This window comes from Diabrotica undecimpunctata, chromosome 2 (genome assembly GCF_040954645.1).
Source record: "Diabrotica undecimpunctata isolate CICGRU chromosome 2, icDiaUnde3, whole genome shotgun sequence".
Classification (NCBI taxonomy): Eukaryota; Metazoa; Arthropoda; class Insecta; order Coleoptera; family Chrysomelidae; genus Diabrotica; species Diabrotica undecimpunctata.
Genome location: NC_092804.1, coordinates 84,687,202 through 84,702,738, shown reverse-complemented (window position 1 = coordinate 84,702,738; position 15,537 = coordinate 84,687,202). Strand labels below are relative to the sequence as shown.

The window sequence follows — 15,537 nt, the reverse complement described above, 5'->3', positions numbered from 1 at the left end:
TATTCACTCCATTTACAGAAAAGGGGGTGACCCGCAAAAATTTTAAGAACTTCTTTAATAGCCTCCAGTCAACAATTTCCTAATCATGTTTAAAAAACGTACGGAATGCACTGTATATACTAACCCAAACCGTCAACATACTTGTTGTTGCAGTTATGTTTTACGATCAACTTAAAGGTTATGCACGACTCCCCTCGTATAGGTACACAGGCATGCACTCGTGCGGGAGAAAAAAGATTTGTCATAACGTTACATTATGTCACATTTTAACGTTGAATATTTTATGGTCCCCTTTGGATTATAAAACGAATGATCGACTTTTTCTCGCACAGATCCCGCCTATGTAACTTTACAAAGCGAGTCGTTTGCTGGGTATTAAAGAAACGTCTATGGCCATCATATAATTTTACGCTATTTCACGTTCTACGACGCATTCCACGTTTGACACACTGTCTTGTTTAGTTTTTTGTCATTTTATTTGTTAAATCCTATCTCATTCTCGTCACAGCGTCAAGAAGCAGTAAATGTGTGCAGTGAACGGGAGGAATATGTTCAACAGTGAACGTTGGAGATTTTTCGAGTCTTTCATATTTTCTTCTTTGAGTGCCTCTCCTATCGGAGATTGGATATCATTAGGGCGATTCTAATTTTATTTACTGCTGTTTTGAATAATTCACTCATCACTAACTCATCAGGTGGCCAAAGTGTTTAACTTTCTCTTTTTTATATCCAGTATAACTTCTGGATCGTTATGTATTCTACGTATTACCCCTTCATTTGTAATTTTATCCACTCAACTTATTTTTAATATACGGCAGTAGCACCACATCTCAAAGCTTTCAAGATTTGTAACATTCTTCTGTTTAAGAGTCCATGCCTCAACACCGTAAAGCTAAGTACTGAATACATACTAAGTAGTTAACTAAAAGTGGACGTATGTAAAGAGATGTATGACGTAATCGTATGGTATTCGCTAAATCCTGTCACGTAATATGCCACATACCTCTGTGCGTAAATTCGTTTTATTGCTGCCAGTTTAAGGTGTTATTAGATGCAGCCATGTTGAATTTCTCTCCACTATCGTATTATCTTCGTTAAATCCTATCATTTTTGGCTCCATATATCCTGATTAGACCTATAGGACCGGAGATACGCAACTAAGGCTCTTTTGACATAACATATATAGGAGCAAAGATATATACCTAAGGTCCTTTTGACGTGTTGATGTATTTGATTTCTACGTCGTAGTATTCTATTGGTTAAATGTTACCATTTGAGGTACTGTACGTCACGATTGGACTAATAGGATCGAAGATACATAACTAAGGCCCTTTTGCCAGGCTACTCTATTTAATTTTTGTATCTCATTGTATTCTATTAGTTTAATTCTATCATTTGAGGTACGAAACGTCACGATTGGACTAATAGGACCGCAGATACATAACTAAGGCCCTTTTAATAAGCTGATGTATTTTATTTTTCTATCTTATTGTATTCGATTGGTTAAATCCTATCATTTGAGGTACTGTACGTCACGATTGGGCTACTAAAAACGAAGATACGTAACTAAGGCCCTTAACATTTTGCTGTATTTGATTTCTATCTCATTGTATTCTATTAGTTAAATTCTATCATTTGAGGTATCGTACGTCACGATTGGACTAATAGGACCGAAGATACATAACTAAGGCCATTTTGACATGCTACTTTATTTAATTTTTATACCTCATTGTATTTTATTTGTTAAATCCTTTCATTTGAGGTACTGCACGTCATGATTGGACTAATAGAACTAAAGATACACAACTAAGGCCCTTTTGACATTGTTCTGTATTTGATTTTTGTATCCCATTGTATTCTGTATGTTAAATCCTATCATTAGAGGTACTATACGTCACGATTGGACTAATAGGACCAAAGATACGTGACTACGGCCCTTTTGACATGTTGCTGTATTTAATTTTTTTATTTCATTGTTTTCAATTCGTTAAATCCTGTCATTTGAGATACTGTACGTCACGATTGGACTTATAGAAACGAAGATATTTGATTTTTCTGTCTTATTGTATTTTATTGGTTAAATCCTATCATTTGAGGGGCTGTACGTCGCGACTGGACCAATTGGAGCGAAGATACAATAGGTAGTTGCAATATATCATAACCCGTTACTTTTAACCAACCATGATGCCAGAATGATTTGTGGATGAAAAGAATATATATATATATATATATATATATATATATATATATATATATATATATTCTTAAATTTACTATTTCATTGTGGGTAATATTATATTCAACAGCGATGCCAAATTTCTGATGCTAAAATGATTGATAATGAAAGTGGGATATACATTTTCATGTATATAATGGCAGCGAGTAAACGGTAAAACCCTGAACTAAATATATATAATATTTTCACTGTACCATCATTTTAGACTCAAACATTTTCTGGAATAAACTTGTATAACTCAGTAAGGGATAAAAAGAGAAAGCGGGTATTTTAAAATATCAACACGGTATCAACACTCTAATCAATGAGATGGTTAAAATTCTTGTAACAAGTACAGGAAAAAAGTTATTAAGGTCTTGTAAAGTAGCGTCGATATACAGATGCTACTTTGCAAGACGATGCTAAATTGATGGTAAAAGCATAATGTATCGATGCGAAAATGGCTTTACCGATCTTTACCAAATTTTATATGCGCATTAAATAGGTCTGAGAATCGGCTACTATCTATTTTTCATACCCCTAAGTGATAAGGGTTGTTCACCCTTAATTTTTTTTAAAATTTTTTCGTCGAAATTTTTTATTTTTGTTTTTTTATAATGTTGAATTAAAAAATACATACAACCTAAACTTTTACTTTTTTATCATCAACCCCTATTTTCTAATATATAAAATTTCCCTGTCACAATGTTAGTTACCATACTAATCCGAAACGGCTTTACCGATCTTTACCAAATTTTATATGCGCATTCAATAGGTCTGAGAATCGGCTACTATCTATTTTTCATACCCCTAAGTGATAAGGGTTGTTCACCCTTATTTTTTTTTTATTTTTTGACGAAATTTTTTGTTTTTGTTTTTTTATAATGTTGCATTAAAAAATACATACAACCCTAAACTTTTACTTTTTTATCATCAACCACTATTTTTTATGGCTATTTTAGTAATTTAATCATTTTTCATCTCGCTCGATAACTGATCAATTATAGTGTTTTTAACTGTACTTTGATTAAAAATCTAAAATGTTTTTTAAGAAAATAAACATTTATTTTTATTATTAAAGTTTAATCCTGATATATGCTTAGTGTACTTTGATTAAAAATCTAAAATGTTTTTTAAGAAAATAAACATTTATTTTTATTATTAAAGTTTAATCCTGATATATGCTTAGTGTTACCAATCTTAGATTCTTCAAATTTGCTGCACCTTTACTGGTGAGTGAAATGCCACACTATACCATAAACTGAAGCCGGTCTCCTGTTTCACTCACACAAGACTTCTCTCACTCCCTACACAGTTTTCGGCCATTCATGATTATTGTTTATGCATCAAGTGTAGTAGTAACGTTCACAATTATCAATTTTCTATTTCTGTGTAGCTCTCATAATAACTATTAATTATTACTATTTTATTCATAATAATAAAATTATGAATTTTAAGTGTATTTGGCACGATTAGATCAGTTAATCAAGTTTTATTTAAACAAGTGATTTACATAACCTTAAAAGTACTCAACACGTGTCACGAGCTCCAACCAACAACGGCTTTTGTGTTGTAAGTATACTTTTTTTATATAATTATTTGAATTTTTTACAACTATTGTTTCAAATTTTTTTTTATAAAACTAATATTTTCGCTATAATTCTGGCCGTAATTATAATTATAGCGTTTTCCATCATTAAGTAATTTTACTAATTCTATTTATATGTGTTTTGTACAGTAAGCAATGCCAAGAAAGCGCAAATGGGCTGATTTGAGCCGTAATACAAGTAGGTCCAGAAGTATGAGAGATAAAAGATCCCAAAGAACCGAACAACAAGTTCAGCAACAAAATGCTGATGCACATGTGAGTATTCAGCAATTGCGTCAAGAACAATCAGAAGATACACAAGCGATAATCACGCTATTGTCATTAACCCTGATAAAACACCAGCTGGAGAACATATTCGTAGATTCAATGCACCTGTTGTTGAAGACGTTGCTGGAATCATGGTTGGCGATAGTACAGGTAGGTACACGAGAAATTGTGATTCGTAGAATAAATAATAATACAGTTCATTGCTGATACACATCGTTCATATGATGCTCTCCAATATCCGCTAATATTCTGGAAGGGACAAGACGGATATTGCATAAACATAAAACAACGAGATCACATATCAGGTACTTCATTTATCATTAACCATTTAACAAAACAATTAAATTATTGAACGGAATTAATTTAAATTAATAATCATAAATATATTATTACAGGAGCTGAAACAAACAAGAACGTTAGCTCGAAAGATTATTATGCGTACCGATTAATGATTCGGCGCGGCCTGGACAACGTCATTCTACGATGTCGTGAGCTTTGTCAACAATTCATTGTCGACATGTACGCGATGATAGAGGGCGAACGACTACGATACTTACGATATAATCAACTCAAGCTGCGTGCGGAAGAGTACATTCACTTACGAGACGCTATTAACAACAACGCCGACGTCGCCGAAATTGGTAACTCTGTCATTTTACCATCATCGTATATAGGCAGTCCACGTCATATGCAAGAATATATACAGGATGCTATGGCTTACGTGCGCGAATATGGACGACCGTGTTTATTTATCACGTTCACATGTAATCCAAAATGGCCAGAGATTACATTTTTGCTATTGCCTGGCCAAAATGCAATACATCGTCATGACATTACAGCACGTGTATTCAGACAAAAGTTGAAGTCTCTAATAAGTTACATTACTAAATTACATGTATTCGGTCCCACACGTTGCTGGCTGTATTCAGTTGAATGGCAAAAGAGGGGATTACCTCATACGCACATTTTGGTTTGGTTAACCGACAAAATCCGTCCTGAAGAAATCGATAGTATCATTTCTGCGGAAATTCCAGATCCGTCTACTGACCAAGTGCTATTTGATATTGTTACAGCAAGCATGATCCATGGTCCATGTGGTACTCTTCATCGTTCATCGCCTTGCATGGCAGATGGAAAATGTACTAAAAATTTCAATAAAGATTCCACTAATGATACGATAACAAATACCGACGGATATCCAATATATCGTCGAAGAAGTCCCGATAATGGCGGATACTCATTTATTAAAAATATCAGCAACATAAACATTGACATTGACAATCGTTGGGTGGTGCCGTATTCACCTCCGCTAAGCAAGACATACAATGCTCATATTAATGTTGAGTTTTGCAGTTCTGTGAAGAGCATCAAATACATTTGCAAGTATGTCCATAAAGGCAGTGATATGGCTGTGTTTAGAGTAGAAAATACTAATGTAAATGCTCCTCCAATGAATAAAAACGATGAAATTACGCTCTACCAAATTGGACGGTACATCAGCTCCAATGAAGCTGCTTGGCGTATCTTCGACTTTCCAATTTATGAACGGAATCCAGTAGTTGTTCATTTAGCCGTCCATCTTGAAAACGGTCAGCGTGTATTTTTCACGAACGAGACAGTGATTGATCGTGATACAAATCCAACTAAAACTACACTCACAGCATTTTTTGAATTGTGTAATAGTATGGATGATTTTGGTGCCTTTGCAAGAACATTACTCTATTCACAAGTACCACAATATTTCACATGGGCTCAAACAAAAAAATGGATGCCCCGCAAGCAAGGCTCACCAGTTGATGCATGTCTCAATTTATTTAAATCGAACGCTTTGGGGAGATTATTTACAGTTAATCCAAGACACACTGAGTGCTTTTATCTTCGACTGTTGTTGGTTAATGTTACTGGCCCATTATCATTTCAAGATATACGTAAAGTGAATGGGCAACAGTATCCAACATATAAAGACGCATGTTTCCCAGCTCGAGCACAGATATTGTGGGATAATCACAAAGATTCAATGACTGATGATATATTGCATCAACATCGTACACGGTGCAACGATCTAACGATAACATTCAGCGACGCTATGTACAATGAAGCATTGATTGCTATTGAGGATCTTTGCATTGTCATTACCAACTTATCACTCACTCATTTCGGTATGAATTCGCCAAATCGAACTGCATCTGATTTAATTAACACTGAAATGAATCGTGAACTGCAGTACAACACTGTAGAAATGGCAGCGATTGTTACTCGCAATATCCCACTAATGAATGACGAACAAAGAACCATTTATGACCACATTTTGCTCACAGTTTCAGCAGGACAATGTGGGTTCTTCTTTTTGAATGCACCGGGTGGAACTGGCAAAACATTCCTTATTTCACTAATTCTTGCTGAAATACGATCAAATAATGGCATCGCATTGGCCGTTGCATCATCGGGCATTGCGGCAACTTTATTGGATGGAGGCAGAACAGCTCATTCAGTATTTAAGCTGCCACTAAATATTCAAAATAACCCTGACGCAGTGTGTAACATTAAAAAACAATCGTCCATGGCTACCGTGCTAAAACAGTGTAAAATTATCATCTGGGATGAATGTACTATGGCACACAAACATTCAATTGAGGCGTTAAACAGGACATTGAAAGATATTAAAAACAACGACAAACTATTTGGCGGCACTCTGCTGGTGATTTCAGACAAACACTTCCCGTCATTCCACGTTAAGCATACGCTGATGAGATCAATGCTTGCTTAAAATCATCTCCATTGTGGCGTAATGTTGAAAAAGTACAGCTGAAAGTAAATATGCGCGTTCAAATGCTTCAAGATCCATCCGCTGAAACATTCTCAAAACAACTCTTAGATGTCGGTGATGGAAAAGTTGCTACAGATGAAACTGGATACGTAAAATTACCGACCGATTTCTGCACAATCGCTGATTCGCAAGATACTCTCATTGAACAAATATTTCCTGATGTACACACACAGTACATAAATCATGAGTGGCTTGCAGAAAGAGCTATTTTAGCAGCAAAAATGCAGACGTCAACAATTTAAATTTGAAGATACAACAGTTGTTTCCAGGGAACTTGGTATCATACAAATCTATTGATACAGTTTGCGACGCCAGCGAAGCTGTCAATTTTCCCACAGAATTTTTGAACTCACTGGATTTGCCAGGCATGCCACCGCATAATTTACAATTGAAAGCTGGATCTCCAATCATCTTGCTTCTTAATTTAAACCCTCCACGGCTGTGCAACGGTACGCGATTAGTCATTCGAAAATTGATGAAAAACGTTATCGAAGCCAGCATTTTAAATGGCAAGTTCAAAGGTGAAAATATATTAATACCACGGATTCCTATTGAAATGATATTTATTTATGTCTATTTAATTTATAATGTCTTGTTCTTATCTTAATTCATTAAAAGGCACAATAATTTATATCAATTTATTTAAACGAATAATACACATAATTTATTTAGGCGAGCGTAACAATAAATATCGCGGCCGCGGGTTTTCAGAATTAACTGTTCTCTTCAATCAAAGTTCGGTTATTTTATAAGCAATCTTGATATTCGAGAACAGCATCGAAAGATCGCATTGTCTTGCATCGAAAGATCGAGAAGCTTAGCCGGGCTCATTCACCATAATTTTGGTTCTAGACTTCCACCGAAATTTCTACAACAAAACAGAATAATTTAGTCATAAAATTTAGGCCAGTATATTTATCGTAACACTATCATACCTGCAGATGTGACAATTCAATTCAAACAAATTCAGTTTCCGATTAGATTGGCATTTGCAAGGACAATCAACAAATCCTAAACCAAACGATGTCTATTTGTGGCTTAGATTTGAGTACACCATGTTTTTCACACGGGCAATTGTACGTAGCATGCTCTCGAGTGGGTAAACCATCCAGATTGTTTGTGCTCGCTAAAGATGGGCTAACAAAAAATATTGTTCACGCTATAGCATTAAGAGATTGATTTTGTTTGTTAGGGTTACTATCGTAATTAATATGTGATATGTAATTTTAAGTAATAAACTATAATAACTTGAAAATAATATTGTTTGGCGTTTGTTATTTTTATATTCCCTTATCGTTCATAGCGCTCCTCGCCCATTTCACGCATATACCACATACTTACACACTTATAATAAGTAAGGAACTTTTTGTCTACACTAGAATTTATCTTCTTCTTCTTAACATGCCATACACCAAAGTGCGTAGGCGACTATCTCATTACTAGAATTCTGTTCTTGACGGCGTGACACAGCTCGCCTGTATTGTGTATTCCTGTCCATTCTTTAATATTTCTTAACCAGGATAATTGTTTGCGGCCGGCTCCTCTCCTACCTTCGATCTTCCCTTGTAGGATTAACTGTGGTATTTCATATTTTGCTCCTCTCAATATGTGCCCAAGGTAACCAATCTTGCGTTTTTTAATTAATTTAAAGAGTTCTCTTTCCACGCCGGCTCTCTTAAGGACGTCATCGTTTCGAACTCTATCCACCCAAGGTATGCGCATCATTCTTCTTAATGACCACATTTCAAATGCTTCAAGTTTGTTGATAGATGTTTTTTTCAAAGTCCACGTTTCCATGCCATAAAGCAAGATGGACCATATGTAGCACTTGACCATTCTGTAGCGTATTTCGAAATGTAGGTTTTGATTACATAGGAGCGGTCTGAATTGCCATTTGTATTCGGGTTTTTATCTCTTGTTGTGGATCCGATTGGTCATTGATTGTGGTGCCAAGGTATTTAAAAGTTTTCACGCGTTTTATGCGATCGTCACCTATGCATATTATCGGGTTTTCTGGAGGGTTTCTGCTAATGACCATATATTTCGTTTTCAAAATGTTGATTTTGAGGCCATATTTTTTACCTATGCTATTCACCCCATCAAGTAATAACTGCTGATCTTCCAATTTATCAGTTATAATCACTGTGTCGTCCGCATAGCGTAGTTTGCTAATTGGTATGCCGTTCACCTTAATGCCTAATTCCGTGTCTTCTAATGCTTCAGCAAATATATTTTCAACTTTATTTCAAGAATTTATCTAGAAATTAGAAATAATTTATAAGGCACAATAGCGTTTGCCGGGTCAGCTAGTATATATATATATATATATATATATATATATATATATATATATATATATATATATATATATATATATATATATATATATATATAATCAATATTCCGATTTTTTTATACATTTATTTTTTTACGCTAAATATACATTTTGACCTTAGTAGGTAAAACCATTGTATTTTTTTGTCATTATATTATCAATAGATGTTGCCAATATATATATATATATATATATATATATATATATATATATATATATATATATATATATATATATATTACTTACCTTACACAGAAAACCTAGGTACATAAATATTGATCAGTTTGGGTTGAGTTCATAGAACGACATAAAAAACTACTGGCCAGCTCAGGCATCAAATTCAACCAGTTCTTCATTGTTTAGTTTCATATTAAATTTAGTATTTTTTTTCCATAGAATTTTATAGGAAAATAATAGCTGATATTGCTTTGTTTTTTTTTACCAAACTTAAAACAGTGAAAAAAGTTCATTATTTTTATAGTTTCCAAATTAAAATTCATAAATAATTGACCAAGATATTGTCAAAAATCCCTTATTTTTGGGGTATTTTATAACTTTGCATAATAACATGTAATATAACTACTCAAAATGATTTATTAAACTGTGTCAAATTTAAAACAGATCAGCCAAATAATTTATGTTATTCAATTTGTTTGTCCAGGAGAGTGATTATTTAAACACCTGTGCTTGCTCAAAGTCACTCTAGAGATATTTTGTCGCAATCAATTCTTTAAGGCTTTTTTTAGAGTATATTAAAATAACTTAACATATTAAAAAAAATTACCATTTTATTAAATTTCTTATTAAAAAACAGTTTAAAAAAGGTATGACTTTTTAGCTTATAAACATTTATAATAACTTTAATATTTTTTATGTCACATGCTTATAAGTAAGCTCAATGAAAAGCTGGAGAAAAACACACTTTTCAAAAAAAAACAGAACCTTGTACTTATGACCAATAAGAACTAAAATTTTTTCCAATAACTCCATTAGACCAATAAAAACTAAGAATTTTATTCTTAAAATCACAATTCCATTGTTTGTTAACATTAAGAACTGAAAATTGAAAGGATTTTGAGCGAAGATCTATATTTTATGATCCAAGTTATTGATGGCATATAGAGTAAAGTAAAAATGTGTTTATCCATTAAAATTATTTTAATTCATTAAAATGACAGTATTCATAAAATACCGCCACAGAAAAGTGGAGGTATGAACTGTATGAGCTTAATTTTCTTAGAATGGAATTTTAAATTGAAGCGTGCTGGCAAAATTTTCAGAATCACAGCTTCTGTAGCTTGTAGAAGCTTTATTTTTTTAAACTGAGGTAGCACAATCAAATAATAAGAATTGTGCTATTTTCGCTTAAATTAATTAAATTTTTTTTGTAAAAAAGTTATTGAATTTTACTATTGTATCATAAAAAATATTTAAATTTTTAGTGCTAATTGTAAATCATCTATATAAAAGGCTATGATGACAGGTCACACTGTAAGTCCAGTAAACTAACGGATCTAGGAATGAAATATGAACTACAATATTTCAATCATATTTTGTTCTTGAAACGATACATTTAATTAATAATACTGTATTAATTGTATATTAATATAATTAATAATTCATTTTAATAATATTTTTAAGGTAGAATTTATTATAAAATAATTTAAAGCTTTACGTTATTTTCGATTAAAAAACTAGCGCCATCTAGGAAAAAAATCTGAATTACTCACATCTTATATTTCATTCATATTTTGTTCTTGAACATATATTAATACATATTAATTACATAGATAATAATACGAATTTTTATTATTTTTTTTTTCGCAAAATTGACAAAAATCTTGGTTGCTCTAATTTAAAGGTAAGATAATAAATCTTAAAATCTGCAATCACTTTTCGATTTTTTAAAACCATTTTAATAAAATATAATGATAATCAAAATGAAGTAATTAAACATAAATACAAAATAATAATGAAAATGTAAATGATTAATAAATTTTTGAAAATTACTAAAATCATTAATCAAAATTTTCAAAGGAAAAATTAAGATTTTTCAAACTTTAAAGAACTTAATGTGTGGTATCTAAAAAAATATATTAACAATTCAGTAATAAGCAGATATGAAATTTCATTAACCCTCATATTGTAATAACGCGCTATAAACAGTATTCACATCTGTCGCCACTTCCTAACTGCCACGCACCGTTTTTATTTTAAAGATTTAATTTTTAATGCTTTTGAACGTTTATTGATCCTAAAATTTTAGCTGCGAATATGGTGCGACCTAAAAAATATCATAAAGATGAAGAACGAGAGGAAGCTTGGCATACTTTAAGAATGAAAGCGAATGCAACGAGCTCAGGAAGCGAAATCTAAGCGGCCACGTCGCGAAGAAGAAAGTTCTGAAGCTAGATTAAGTAGCGAGAATCCGCGTCACAGAGGACGTGAAGATTATTTGAAGATGCCGTGGAAGTGGCTGCAAGGCAACATCAAGGTCAGGAGACCGATGAGAACCGTCAAGCTAGATTGGCCCGAGAGGCACAAATGCAAAAAGAGCGATCGCAACGAGAGATACCTGAACATCGACAAGAACAACAAGAACGACAACAACAACAATTTGCTTTTCAAAGAAATATACGCAATCAAAGGGTGCGTGTTGCAGGAAGATGCAGAAGCAATGCTGGATGATGAAGACGCACTCGTGTGCGTCATTCGTGTGGAACAATGCATGTTCGCTGCCAATTTTGTACAGCCAAACACTTCATCGCAGAATGGCCAACTGATGGAAAATTCATCATGTGTTGCCAGAAGGGTAAAGTTATAGCTCCCCGCATTCATTATCCGGAGCTTCTTCAAAACCTAATGACAGGAAATGATCCCGTGAGTCAACGATTCATGGAAAATATAATCATCAATAGTTCTTTTGCCTTTGTATCCACAGGAGCAAACCTAGCTACTTCTCCTGGATACGAACCGTACTACTTTCAAATCCATGGGCAGATATATTATTTGACAGGGACGCTTTATCCAGACGACGGCCAGTATCGGAAGTTTGCTCAGCTCTATATCTTAGATCCTTCTGAAGCAACTGCATAGCGACTCCGGTTGGCCGAAAATCAAAATTGTGACGTAATGGAGCTATTTGCCAACTACTTTGAGCAAAACAACGGCTTTGTCAAGGCCTACAAAGTGCTCCGAGATGTAGAACGAGAAGCACAAGAGGAAGCTGCTCATAATGGCAGACAAATTCCAAAAATTGTCCTGACCATCAAAGAAAATCGGAATCAGGATTTCAGGCGATACAATAATCCAAGAGTTAGTGAAGTTGCGGTTGTTTTTGAGAACGACAATGGAGAGCCACCCTACAACCGATCCTTATCCATCTCAGACCGGATCCTAATGACTCTTTAGCTCCAAGAACTCAAAGGATCAATATCCTGAACAAAAACCGACGCCTTGGTGTATCCGATTTTTTATTCTAACGGAGAGGTTGGATGGTGCGAAGAGATGCAACAAGTTGGGGGAGCACGACCACATCGAATCACACAACTACAATATTACTGCTAGATCCTTTCTGTCATGGACAGTTTCAATCTTGCTTAATGGATGAAAGCTAACACTGTCGTTTTTGGTTCATACGTACATAGAAGCAAATCGCATAAATTATGTCTGCCTAAACCAAAGTACGTTGCGAGTGGAGGACTACAACGTCATGCAGCAGGTAGCAGGTAACGAGGCTCAGGGTGGAGCAGTGATTGGACGGACCGTCATGTTACCCTCTTCCTTTGAATGAAGCCCCTGGAATATGCAGCAGCGGTTTCAAGATGCCATGACCATTGTCACGAAATTCGGAAAACCTGACCTATTTATCACCATGACCTGTAACCCAAAGTGGAAGGAAATAGTGGAGTCTAAGGAAACCTAGCAGAACCTGGAACACAGACCGGACTTGGTGGCTAGAGTTTTTAGACAAAAGCTGAAAAGCTTTGTTGCAAACCTGCAGTATGGACTCTTTGGGACAGATGTAGTCATGGTTTACGTTATTGAGTTCCAAAAGCGTGGACTCCTTCATGCCCACATCCTGCTTATCCTTGACGCTAATTCAAAGTTAAGGAAGGAAGAGGATATTGATCGGTTCGTATGTGCAGAAATTCCGGATCGTGAGCAGTTTATTCTCTCAATGAAATATTAACTCAATGAAATGGTGTTGTCCCATATGATCCACGGACCATGTGGAGCAGCTAACCCTCGGTCCCCTTGCATGGAGAATAACCAATGCAGCAAAATATTCCCAAAGCCCGGTTCTGAAGCCACGTTAGGAAACGCCGATGGATATCCTGTGTACCGACGTCGTCATGGTCCACAGTATCAGAGGAGAGATCATAGAGTGGATAATTCTTGGGTAGTACCCTACAACCCCTACCTTTTGAAGAAATATAATTGTCACATTAATGTTAAAGTGTGTGCATCAGTAAAGAGTGTAAAATACTTATTCAAGTACGTCTACAAGGGTCATGACGCAGCAAATGTGGAAATCCGAGAGGTAAACCAGGACGAATCTTCAAGATTTGTGGATAGTCGGTACGTGAGCACACCGGAATCAGCTTGGAGTATTCTGATATTTCCCATGCATAATCGGTCCCATTAGATTGGCAGTCCACTTGCCCAATACTCAGCCTATTTATTTTAATGAAGTGGATGAAGGATGAAGGGAAAGATCTGCAAAGGCGGCTTGCTAGAACATCGACGCCAATGTCATGGTTCATGCTAAATGCAGATTCAGAGCAAGCTGAAGCCCGAAATTTCTTTTATCGGGAGATTACCGAACACTACGTGTTCAAACAAGGAAGATGTGTCAAGCGTACACGGTTATTCCATCTGAGCAGGAACGCTATTTCTGGCGACTTCTTCTTTTAAACGTTAAGGGCGTCCAAAGTTTTCAAGATTTGAGGACGGTTAATGGAGTGGAACACGATACCTTTAAAAATTTTGCCGCTGCACTTGGACTGCTCTTGGACGACAGGATGTGGCGATCCACTGTAGAAGACGCCGTTTTATTTGCAATGCCAGCCAAGCTTCGCGATTTATTCGCGTACATTTGCGTTTTTGGTCCACCAACAAATAACGAGAGCTGTTTAATGACTATAGGTATCATCTAACGGAAAACTTTCGTAACAGATGTGACAATCAACAAGAGGACTCCATAAACTATGAAGGCTATGCCATGAAGGAAATCAACGACGTATTGGTTCTAAATGGTAAAAGCTACAGAGATTTTCAACTTCCGTAACCGGCAATTCGACTACCCTCAGAGGAGCCACAGTACGATGAGGTTTTAGAATTAGTGCGAGCAGAAGAAATCAAGATAACGTTAAACCCTGAGCAGTTATCAGCATTTGAGGAAATCATGAGAGCTATAAGAAACGACGACACCACTGTTCGAAAATGTTTTTTCATTGACGGTCCTGGAGGAAGTGGCAAAACTTATTTGTACGAAACCTTGATGCATTAACTACGTGGAGAAGGTTTAGTTGTTTTGCCAGCGGCTACCACTGGAATTGCTGCCAACCTGTTGAAAGAAGGAAGGATGGTATGGTGTACCAGTTCCAATTCACGAAACGTCTGTTTCTAGAATCAAAATGACATCCGATATAGCAGATTTATTGTGAAATGAAAAATTGCTAATTACAGATGAATGTACAATGGCTTTTGCGTGAGGTCATGACGGATGGCATTCAAGACAAGAATAAAGTGCCGTTTAGTGGTAAAGTTTTTGTTTTGGGTGGTGACTTTCGACAGTGCCTTCCGGTTCTTCCTCAATTCCTCCTCAAGAATTGTCAACATTGGAATCACTTTACATGTCTTCCCTTAGTGAGTAACATGCGTTCTGAGGATGTCGACTACAGCAATTGGTGCTTCAACTTGGGAATGGAACACTTAGAAATGAAGAAAACTTGGGAGACGACATCATTGAAATACCTCCTGATGTTGTATGCAACGACTGCATTGTGACTAATGTTTTTGGAAAAATGTTTTCTATGAACTCTCAAGACGCTGACGTACTAAGAAGGGTTTCCAAGCGTGCCATACTTTGTCCAAAGAACATCCATGTAGATAACCTAAATGACCAGGTTTTAGAGAGACTTAATGGTGAATTCCCTAATTACCTTAGTGATGATTCCGTGGATGCAGATGACGAGGAGAAACAAACTAATTATACGGTCGAATTCTTAAATTCCTTGACACCCTTCGGAAGGCTACGGCACCGCCTTCGTCTCAAGGTT

General features: G+C 35.3%; 1 protein-coding gene across 2 annotated transcripts in view; it reads left to right on the top strand.

Moving 5' to 3' along the window:
- Window positions 1-15,537, top strand: part of LOC140434713 (uncharacterized) — a 402,091-nt gene that overhangs the window by 14,392 nt on the left and 372,162 nt on the right. The gene's annotated exons all lie outside the window — the stretch shown is intronic.